General features: G+C 43.5%; 1 long non-coding RNA gene across 1 annotated transcript; it reads right to left on the bottom strand.

Moving 5' to 3' along the window:
- Positions 1-2,835: 2,835 nt before the first annotated feature.
- Positions 2,836-5,216, bottom strand: LOC140916489 (uncharacterized). The gene is made up of 3 exons (XR_012160527.2): positions 5,068-5,216; positions 4,493-4,572; positions 2,836-3,363 (listed from the first exon to the last, which is right to left on the bottom strand). It is a non-coding gene; the product is annotated as an uncharacterized LOC140916489 (long non-coding RNA).
- Positions 5,217-11,941: the final 6,725 nt, after the last annotated feature.

Genomic DNA, 11,941 nt, shown 5'->3' with positions numbered 1-11,941 from the left:
TCCCTATTCATTGTATTGGGAGCCTCGATGCCCAACTCAGACTTTGTGGAACGTAGTGTATTCCTGTGATTTTCTAGGCATCTAAAAGTTAAGCTCTGTGATGCTGAGCATCACAGGGCTTGAATCCCTTTGTGGATCACCACCCCAGTCACAATTAACCTTTTTTAGTGAAGACGGATGCAAAATAGTCATTGAATACCTCAGTGTTCTCAGCACCATCCATTATTAGCTCTCCATCCCTCCTCAGTAGTGGACCTACACTTGCCTTTGTCGGTCTCTTTCTCCTAACGTATTTATAGACCTTCTTATTGTCTTTTATGTCCCTTGCTGAATGTAACTGATTTTATACTGTAGCTTTTCTCATGTTGTCTCTATGTGCTTGTGATATTCTCTTGTGCTCATCCTTATCAATTTATCCAATAAGCTCCCCTGGAAAGGGCCCGACTGGGAAAGGAGTGGCTAATTACTAGAACAGCCTGGGCTGGGAAAAGCTAAGGAGCTAATTAGCCCATTCACTGCAAGAGTAGAAAAGCACAGGAGGGACAGAAGGAGAGAGACTCTGGGGGAGGCTAGCAGGGCCATAGAAAAAAGGAGCTCTCTGTATGGAGTGGTCTCTTCTGTCTAGCAAAAGGGGATGATTGTATGTCACTGTAAATATAATTATTGCTTGGGACTGTAGAGGGTGGTGGCTGATATAATAAATGACAGGTGTCAGAGCCCTTTGTGGGGGAAGACAGGAGCAGTGAAACTCACACTGACCCAGCTGTCTCCTGATCTAGAACAATGAAAACCCTCAATCTGGGTGGTAAAGCAATGATATAATAGTATCTGATGTTACAAAGGAAACTACCAGATTAGGTGAGATAGACTTGCTGGCTTCCATCATCCTGTAGTGATGATTCAAAACAGCTTTGTTTTTTTGAAACAGAACAAACAGGCTCACTGATGTGTTACAAATGAAGACTCAAGCCTGTTTTTAAGCTCTGAAACTCCAGGGAGCCCAGATGGTTGGCAGGTCACTTCCTGGAGGACAGTGAGGCTCTGCCATCAAGCATTTTTGTACTCTTTGTGTTCAGTTTTACATACCCTGTGATAATCCTGATGGGGTGCAGCTGTTTTTGAAATTCTGTTATGAAGATTAGACAGGAAAGGAAAATGCTGGACATTCCAAAGGAGTTAAAAGAAAAAAGGCAACAAACCCCACAACAATGAGCTGGCATCAAAAGGAACTGAGGTAGGAAGAAAATAACAAAACAGAAAATCTAAACAATTCTTCTTGAACAATCACTATAGTAATGTGGTGGGATAAGAAGGAATAGAAAACAGGATCATATTCCTTAAGGAGATTCAATAGACTCGAAAGGCACAGAAAACATTATTTAGGTGTACCACAAACAATAACAAAATCTAAAGCACAGAGTCTGGCTGTATGTTATATTAGCTGGCTGCAGCCCTGGAATGGGTGACAAAAGAACGGGTTGCAGCTCCTTGATTCTGGGGTTGGTTCTATGCCAGCCCTGGCCCTGCTGTAGATTAGAGCAGCCTAGCTGACTATGACCCCAAACAACTTTTATGCCAGCGGCAAAGAGCCGTAGCGCTGCAGCCATTTCCCCTCCTGATCCAATACACAACCCTTGCCCAACAATGCAACACGGTGCCTACACAGAAGCTGGGGAGATCTAGTGGTTTTTCCAGTCCATTTGTGCCACTAAGGGGCCAGATCAAAGTATAGAATCTTTATTGTCTGGAAAAGTGACTTGCAGTTACCACTCATCCAGTCTTCAGACAAACAATTTTAAATGTGTTGTCCAGGGTCTGCCCAAAGTAGGAAACATATTGTCTGCTTAAATAGACTGAATATTAGCAAACAGCTCATGTGTATCCCTAATAAAACAAGAAGTTAGCATTTCTATTTGTCATTACGTGTAATACACCAGTATGACTTAATTCCTTGATGTGAATTTTGTATGTTGTGTTCCAACGTTTTCATTGACCAGGAAGCAGTGACCAGCAATGTACGGAGTTTATTGAACTATTCCTGGGGAGGATTTGGGCATTGATTTGTTTTAAAAGCACAAATGGTTTCATGTGGAGGATATGTAGCTCAAAAGAAAGATAAGGACCATAGCATCAACACTAAGATTTTGGAAGGTTCTCCAATGAACACTAGCCAAGAACCACCATATTAGATGGTCTAGAAAGAGGGGAGCTTTGGCTTTTTCCCCAATCGCTTTATTCTAGGATGATATTTCATGACCTTATTCCCTCTGTTCGGTGACAGCTGTCGCAGTGCATTTCCTCTGTCTTCTCTGAGACCTTTTCCAGTGCAACTCTCTCAGATCGCCCCGTTAGAGAAACCAGCTATCAACAATCTTCCCTCAGCCCCACCCCACCTTAGAGCCAATGTAAAGTGTCATCTCCATCATACCTCTGAGCACTAGCATGATCATTCAAAAAGGTGTGATGCTAGGGTAGTTCACACAGACCCGTCAGGGATAGTGTCACTGCCTGCCCTATAACCCTGGGTGCTTCTGTGCTGGGCAGCTTTGGCTCAGAACCCTAACACCAGCAGCATGTTCACGGCACTGTAGCCTCACCCTGGCTTTTCCTTGCCGGAAGACACTAACAGCCCTTCCTGTCCCAAATCTCCCCCAAACCATCTCCCTGCTATGTTCAGTCCCTCTCACTGGACCCTCACAAAAGCTATTGACTTTGCTGCCTCCAACCAGATAGAATGCACCCCAGACTGCTAGATTAGCTGTGAATTTTACCCTTTTGTTTAATATACAGCACTGAGATGATCTTGTAAAAGGATAACAAGTTTATTAACGGTAGAACCCAGGTTTAAATGATGCCAAGCAGAAGGAACAGGGATAGAAATGGTTACAAATAGATACAAGTACAAATATGCTTCTAAATCTAAAATCCAACTTAACAAACTAGAATCTTTTGTTCAAAGTAGTTTTCATTCTCACCATAGTCATTCTTCCAGCACAGCTGGCCAGTCTTCAGCCAGGATCCAACACAGAGAACAAAGCTCTCTGTTTCCTTGCCTCCTCAGGTGAAGGATAACCCAACATCTTTTTTCCAGGTCCATATATTCCCCCAAAATTCATTGTCCTGGTGTCAAGAGCCAGGAAGGTGTCCTGGGGGATTCAGTCTTCTGTCTCTTCTGGGAGTGGGAGGGGGTGACACCACCTTGATCAAAGCGCCCGCTCCTGGTGAGTTCTCATATGATGTTTCCTGCTGAAATTTTACAATGCAAATGCAGTCTTCCCCTCTGCCTGGGAGCTGATTGCTTTGCTTACTACTGGTGTATCCCCATTGTCCATGGCTCGCAAGGTAGACAGGGCATTCACAACCCTTTGTGTAAGAAAAACCTGGTTATCAACTTTTCCTGACCTGCTTAGTTTAAACACATTTTAGTCACATATTTCTAGCACATCTACATAGCTCTTTGTGTGTTAACTGTTCATACGTCATGCCAGACTACAAATGGTCAGTGAGTTACTGGTTTTCCAATGAGATATTACAAAACATCTTCTAAGTAATTATGACAACAGTGTGTGTGGGGGCGGGGAGGGGAGTGGGGTGCATTGAGCTTGTCAGGCAGCTGAGACTCAGTGCTACATACCAGGGAGCCCCTTGCTCTCTGACTTGTAGGGTCACAAAAGGATATTCCCATACCTGGGGATTCCATCTAGCAGAATGTGGCACTGTTGCAGAGCAGAGTGGTGGCTGTGATAGTCTGTATCAGCAAAAACAACGCGGAGTCCTTGTGGCACCTTAGAGACTAAGAAATGTATTTGGGCACAAGCTTTCATGGTCTAGAACTTCATCTTTTGTAGTGGTAATGAAAGTTATTTTTCCTCCCTTGGTATCCTATTGTTAACTGAATTGTCTTGTTAGACTGACCTCACACTTGGTAAGGCAACTCCCATCTTTTCATGTATTTATACCGGCTCCTGTATTTTCCACTCCATGCATCTGATGAAGTGAGTTCTAGCCCACGAAAGCTTATACCCAAATAAATGTGTTAGTCTCTAAGGTGCCACAAGGACGCCTCGTTGCTGTTGCAGAGCGGAGATGGAACAAAACGACAGACTTTTATCCCACCTGCCCAGAACTTTGGATAAATTGGAATTCCTCCAAATCCCCCTGTCTTTGGTTCTCCAAAGCTGAGGAGGCTTTTCAAAACCAAAACCAGGCCTCCTTTGTTGTTTTCTCTAGCAAAGCCCCTGAAAGGGAACACTCCTCCCTCTGACCCTTCTTCTCTGCCTCTTTCCAAGTGAAACGCCTTGATTGTGTAAACAAGAACTTTGAGTGTAGTTTTATTGACTGGATCCTCCATACCCTGTATGAATGTACTATATGCACAGAGCATTTTAGGTTGGAACTCTTAACCTTTCTCCTATTTCCCCTTCTCTACTTGAACCCAACTCCTCATATACCAGCAATAAACTGAAATTCATTCAGCTTTGGATTTACGCACCTGACTTATTCTTCCTGAAGGGTATAAGCAGAAATCCAGAGAAGTGGTGATTGAAATACAACATTGTTGTTTTTTTCATCCTGAAAAGATAATAGCATTTCCTTCTGTAATATTTTCACTGTCAAAAATAATGAGGGTTTAACAGCCTCTTGTGGCCATTTAAAACAAGTGCACCAATTGTGTCTGCTACCTGTCACCAGAATGCACACAAATTGGACATCGAATAATTGCACGCATATCAAGCCAAATGCTAAGAAGCACCGACCTCCCTGTTAGTCCTAGAGGTAGCCCATGCCAGAGACACAGACATGAGATATCTGAAGCCCTGTTCAATATGAATGCAGGATTAAAGCAAATCCAACAGCAACCAGGAGCAAAACCATGGAGAGATTTATAAGGAAGCAAAACATATTTTAAAATCATTGAAGAGTTTGCGAGGAGAGAAGGAGGAGGGGTATTTAATACTGAAATGAAATGGTTTTAAAAGCTACCGCAGAAATGACCTTAGCAGCTGAGTTACCATCAGTATAGGAAATCGGAGCGGAGATCAGAGAAGAAAAGAGAAAAATACTCACCTGCACTTGTTCTCAGAAGACAGTGTTCCCATAGGACCATATTCTTGGCTACATGTTCTTGTACATGGCAGTGAATGGAATTCTCAGGCAGGTGACATTTAAAAAAGAATTGCCTTAGTAGTGGGTGGGATGCGTCTAACTAGTGGTCCCTAACATCCTCAGCTATGAGACTAGATTAAAAATAACCTCCCATAATAGGCAAAACCCCTCAGTCAGTCGTCATTATCTGCACTGAAAGAGGGAAAAGAGCACAGAAAGAAGAGATGACACAGCATCACATGGAAGGAAAAAAGTCTTGGTTTTATTTTTCATTAGAGGAAGAAAATGCCTTTTACAATGGAAAATGGATGAATATCAAAGGCCAGAATTCTATTAAAGAAGTAAAACGACTCTTAACAGCTCCTAAAACATTAAATTCTAGAGAGGATCTGGTATGATATCAGTAAGCCAAAGCCTAATTTTATCTTGTAATGAGCCCCAACAATAAGTTAGAATCATAGAATATCAGGGTTGGAAGGGACCTCAGGAGGTCATCTAGTCCAACCCCTGCTCAAAGCAGGACCAATCCCCAACTAAATCAGCCAAAAGTTGCTTTTGTAAAGATCAGATAAGTAGCAAGGTTTACATGGCTGCTCTGCTTCCTGGAGAAGAAGAGCATGGCTGTTTCCACCCCGAATGAGCCTTATCAGGGTGTCCATAAGTCAATCCAACACTAAGATAACAACGAGGGATACAGTCAAATGATTATTACAATACAGTTCTGACTGACCTTCTGTGTTGGTGTCAGGCAAACAACCTACCAGACGGATATTCCTATAGCTGAGTTTGGCCATGTCAAACCAAAAGACCTTCACAAATCTAACAGCTGAAGAAGAGATTGTCCAGGACTTGTCTGAGTAAAACACTGACTGGTTTCAGCAGCTTTGCGACATATTGAGGGCTACTTGGTTAGAACAGAAAAAGGCCACTTATTCTTTATGGAATGTTATAAGGGCTGGATGAACTGCTAGAGCGTGGACGAAACTCAGCTGAGTAGGAACCATGTTAATATCCTATGTCACTGTGGATTTTTAATGAGGGTCCAGGGTGCTTACATTTAAAAATTCAATATATCATTCGGGACCCTTGTCACTCAGGGCTAGATTCACAAAGAGACTGTGGCAGGCAGAGTAAAACAAATATTTGAAACACTGCTGAGGGAGAAGGTCTCTCTGTGGGAGAAGGGGGAGAGAATCTTATCAACTCTATTTCTTTTATGAGCTGAGGAATACAAGTGTTCCGTCCTCCCTCCTAAAGTGTTTCTCCCCTGCTTCTGCACATTTCAGTGCCCACCTTTTCATCCATTCTGTGACCCATGTCCCATCCATGCTTCCTAGGCCAAATAACTTCCCCATCTACTCCAGCCCAAGAGTCCTTGTACATGGTTTCACACTCACACTGGACCCACAAGCGAGATTGAACTGCAGTGCCCCCTGCAGGATCAGGGAGGAGAGACATTTTAATGTCTTTTAAACAAAATGAAAGTTTTACAGCTGTGCTTCAAATAAATGATTCCCCTGGAGACACAAACAGCATTTCCAGCCAGAGCCCACGATCACTGAGGGCCCAACCCTGCTGGACTCACACTGGAATCATTCCCATTCACTTCAGTGCGGTGGAATCAAGTCCCCAGGGAAGCGATATGAACACACAGCACACATCCAGGGCCTGATCCCTTAAGGAGCTGAGTAGGGTTGTCAACTTTCTAATTGCACAAAACCGAACACCCTAGCCCCGCCCCTTCCCTGAGGCTCTGCCCCCTTCCCCAAGGCCCTGCCCCCACTCACTACATTCCCACTCCCTCAGTGGCTCGCTCTTCCCCCACCTTCACTCACTTTCACTGGGCTGGGGCAGGGGATTGGGGTGCGGAGAGGGCTCTAACTGGGGGTGTGGGATCCAGGGTGGGGCCAAAAATGAGGTGTTCAGGGTTTTGGAGGGAGCTCCAAGCTGGGGCATGGAGTTGGGGTGCGGGAGGGGGTGGAGCTGGGGATGAGGAGTTTGGGGTGCAGAAGGGGGCTCCAGGCTCGGGGGTGGGATCGAGGGATTCAGAGTGCAGGAGAGTGTTGTGGGTTGAGGCAGGGGTTTGGGAGGGTGTGCGGGCTCTGGTCTGGGAGTACTGGCTCAGGGCTGGGTCGGGGGTGGGGTGCTGGAGGGGGTGAGGTCTCTGGGTTGGGGTGCGGGCTCTGGGATGGGGCCGGGGATGAGTGGTTTGGGGTGCAGGGAGGGCTTGAAATGAAGGAACTGGAGGAAGTAGAAATGCTCACAATCATGGCAGTTTGCTGACAGATTAGTGATACTAAGGTTAGGAAGCTGGGTCATGGCTCTTAAATTCTTTCAGCAGATCTACTCTCTTTGATCAATCCATTACTTTCCATAAGTTTAATTAAACTATATGCAATATAGGTGACACCTATTTTAAAACAAAGAAATCCTTTCTTCTTACACCTGTCATATTACCCCTTGGCATAGAGAGCAGCAAAGCCTGTTCTGATACTTGCGCCTAGTGTGCACTATGGCTGATTACTGGAAATGCTAAATGCCATGATCTGTGGCAGGAGTGGCGGGTGATGCACACATGACTGACTGATAGGTATCTGAGTTTAGGGGGTCTAGGACTCGGCAGATCATTACTGTCAGTTCTGTTACACTGCTGCTGCTTGACAGACTCTCCATGTGATTCCTAGTATTAGTCGGTATTTTCAGGTGTTCATCAGTGAGGACACATATCAATTCTATAGACGTCACCCACACAACGAGAGAAAGGAGATGCTGTTGCTGATCTACATGCTTATTACCCCTTATTATGATAAAGATAGATGTAGAATTATAGATATAGTCGCAGTATGAATGAATCATATCTGCAATCCATAACCAACTTCTGCTGGGGCTAGCAGCTGAGTCCGGCGCAGGGTTGGAGCCACCAGCCAGGTCTTCCCCAATCCCGGCCCTTAGCCCACAGTGATTTATCTCTCTGCTAGCTGCCCCGGGCACCTGAAACATACTTCTGGGGAGGGTCGCATGATTGCTCTTGTGGCTTCTTTTTGTTTCCCCAACAGAAAGTCATTTTTCTGTGGAGAAGCAAAGGAATCTGCGGGGGACATAAATTCTGTGCATGCACAGTGGTGCACAATTCCCCCAGGAGTAGTACATGCTCTTTTGCATACATGTCAAACAAAGCACAGTTTGAAAATAGCCACATTTCCTCTTGAGTGTCTTCTTTGGATGAGATGTTAAAGTGAAATCCCTTCTGCCAATATCCAGTGGCTGTCCTGATAGAACTTAAAGATTCCAGGGGGTTATTAGATGGTAAGAGCAGGGGATAGCCCTGGTTTTCATGGCAGACAACTGCTCTTCCAATAAACAGATTCTGAAGTTCAAAGCTGTGTGTGAATTGTAGCTAAGCACATAATGGGTATTGTGTTTGCCTATGCGTCCATTGTAATAATCACTTTTCTAAACACCCAGAATATGAAAAAAAACACCATGAAAAATCCACCCCAGGACCTATTGTATTTGACATAAATGCTAAGGGATAACTTCTGCTGTCACACACACTGTGCAAACCTAATGGGAAGGGATAGGATGTGAGGGTAGAATCTGGCCCTTCTTAATTATACTGTATTAAAGTATTCAGATTTGATTCTAAAGTGATGCAATTGTACTGTATACAAGAAGGGTCTAATGTCTTTGGATTCTATATTAATTTCCTAACAGTGACATCCTTTCCTATTCCCTGCTGGACTTTACATATCAGCTGTAAAAACAAATCTTTGGATGTCTACACTAGGTGAATTTCTTTTTGCTTTTTGACCATTTGCATGGTTTAATAGAGCATCCGCAGCAGAAAGCACTAGTCAAATTCTCTCTGTGTCTGAGAACCACTCTATGCCCTATTCTTTGTACACATTACAATAATGGTTTTTACTGGCTGCATATTATTTCAAGGTAACTTGGCGTTTTGATATCACTTTTTTTAAAGCATCGCCACAAAACTATGCCAATAGGACTGATTCTGGTCTCACGTACACCACTGCAATTCTAATTACTTCAGTAGGGTTACTACTGAGATATACCACTATAAGTGAGAGCAGAATTGGGCCCAATATGTTAAATTGAATCAAAGAAAAAATCCAAACAATGACAATAATTGTTTTATGGACCAGGGAAAACACCATTTTTTTCAATCTCCTGTTTGTCTAGAAGGAAAATGAGGGAGAAATTCGAACAAGGAATAAAAGGAATACACAGAACGAAGGAGTAGAAGGACTAAAGTGATATTTTATACTCCTAGAGATAAGGAAAAATAATCATTGAAAATACTAAAAGAAATGGGAGTTCTTAGTATGTTGCTATTTATGATCAAAATGGCTAAAAACAGTGCCTTGTATAGATCCAGATAAACCATTGTATGCTGAAATAAAAGGATAAATGATTTGCTTTCTTTGATAGAAGGATTAAAAAGATTAATTCCACATGTGCATTTTTCCTTATAATTGTGTATATTGGATATAATTGTATATATAACAGCTGTGTTGTTTCACTAATAATGTGAGAATAAGTTAAACCTTTGCAAATTACACAGTAAGTAACCACTCACCAGACTTTTCTAATGAGTCATTTATCCCATTTCTGCAAGATGGCAGTGTCTGCCCAGACTTTATCCAACTATTTTAGACACTGTTTCAAATACTGGTTCTTCTACTCTGATTAGTATCTGTCAAATACTTTTTGGTACTAAAAATAAACAGCCTAATGGAAAAGATGCTCAATCACAAAGGGGTTTGCAAAGAAAAAAGAAAACACCCAAGTTATAAGAAGTCATAAGATATACACAGAAAGTATGTATTGTAGTTTCTAATGCTGATAAATACCACTTATGTCTTCAGGCTTGGCTATACTTGCGAGTTACAGTGCAATAAAGAAACAGGAATACTTGTGGCACCTTAGAGACTAACAAATTTATTAGAGCATAAGCTTTCGTGGGCTACAGCCCACTTCATTGGATGCATTAAATGGAACATATAGTAAGAAGATATTTATATACATACGGAGAAGGTGGAATTTGCCATACAAACTGTAAGAGGCTAAATTAATTAAGATGAGCTATTATCAGCAGGACAAAAAAAACTTTTGTAGTGATAATCAAGATGGCCCATTTAGACAGTTGACAAGAAGGTGTGAGGATACTTAACATGTGGAAATAGATTCAATATGTTTAATGACCCAGCCACTCCCAGTCTCTGTTCAAACCCAAGTTAATGGTATCTAGTTTGCATATTAATTCCAACTCAGCATTTTCTCCTTGGAGTCTGTTTTTGAAGCTTTTCTGTTGCAAATTGCCACCCTTAAGTCTTTTACTGAGTGGCCAGAGAGGTTGAAGTGTTCTCCTACCGGTTTTTGAATGCTGTGATTCCTGATGTCAGATTTGTGTCCATTTATTCTTTTACGTAGAGACTTTCCGGTTTGGCCAATGTACATGGCAGAGGGGCATTGCTGGCACATGATGGCATATATCACATTGGTGGATGTGCAGGTGAACGAGCCCTTGATGGCATGGCTAATGTGATTAGGTCCAGTGATGGTGTCACTTGAATAAATATATGGACAGAGCTGCCATTGGGCTTTGTTGCAAGGATACGTTCCTGGGTTAGTGTTTTTGTTGTGTGGTGTGTGGTTGCTGGTGAGTATTTGCTTCACGTTGGCGGGCTGTCTGTAAGCGAGGACTGGTCTGTCTCCCAAGATCTGTGAGCGTGAGGTATCATTTTTCAGGATAGGTTGTAGATGCGTTGGAGAGGTTTTAGTTGGAGGCTGAAGGTGATGGCTAGTGTGGTTCTGTTATTTTCTTTGTTGGGCCTGTCCTGTAGTAGGTGATTTCTGTGTACTCTTCTGGCTCTGTCAATGTGTTTTTTCACTTCAGCAGGTGGGTATTGTAGTTTTAAGAATGCTTGATAGAGATCTTGTAGGAGTTTGTCTCTGTCTGAGGGATTGGAGCAAATGCGGTTGTATCGTAGAGCTTGGCTGTAGACAATGGATCATGTGATGTGTCCTGGATGGAAGCTGGAGGCATGTAGGTAGGAATAGCGGTCAGTAGGCTTCCGGTATAGGGTGATGTTTATGTGACCATCACTTATTAGCACAGTAGTGTCCAGGAAATGGACCGCTTGTGTGGATTGGTCTCGGCTGAGGTTGATGGTGGGATGGAAATTGTTGAAATCATGGTGGAATTCCTCAAGGGCTTCTTTTCCAATAAAGGAATAAAGGAGCCCCGGGTGCACTATCTCACTACCTGTCCACACTGGCAAGGCACATAGAGCGCTCTGACTCCATGGCTAGAGCGCTGCTGGTACTCCACCTCGGCGAGTGGAATAACATTTGATGAGCCCTCGCTGGAGTGCCGCGGCACCAGTGTGAAAGAGCTGTTGCTTTACTGCACTCTGATCAGCCTCCGGAAATGTCCCATAATCCCCTTAAATCAAGTGGCCACTCTTGTCATTGTTTGGAATCGGCTGTAGGAATGCGGAAATGTCCTTTGAAAGCTCAGTTTCTGACAGCCGGCTGCTTATCTGCTCTGAGACAAAGCAACCATTAGTGTGGAATGCAGTGTGAGAGAGAGCGAGGTGGGAGGGGCGGGGGGTCTGCTGCTGTCTGAACTTACAAGACAGCATGCTGACATGCTCTCAGCCCCCAAAAAACCCACTCTCTCTCCCCCACATACACATAACACACTCCCTGTCACACTCCACCCTCCCCCCATTTGAAAAGCACGTTGCAGCCACCTGCATGCTGGGATAACTGCCCATAATGCACCACTCCCAATGCCACTGCAAGTGCCACA

Source organism: Lepidochelys kempii, chromosome 8, assembly GCF_965140285.1.
Source record: "Lepidochelys kempii isolate rLepKem1 chromosome 8, rLepKem1.hap1, whole genome shotgun sequence".
In the NCBI taxonomy this organism is placed as follows: domain Eukaryota; kingdom Metazoa; phylum Chordata; order Testudines; family Cheloniidae; genus Lepidochelys; species Lepidochelys kempii.
Note: the sequence above shows the minus strand (reverse complement) of the source record. Positions and strands in the feature narration are given on the sequence as shown.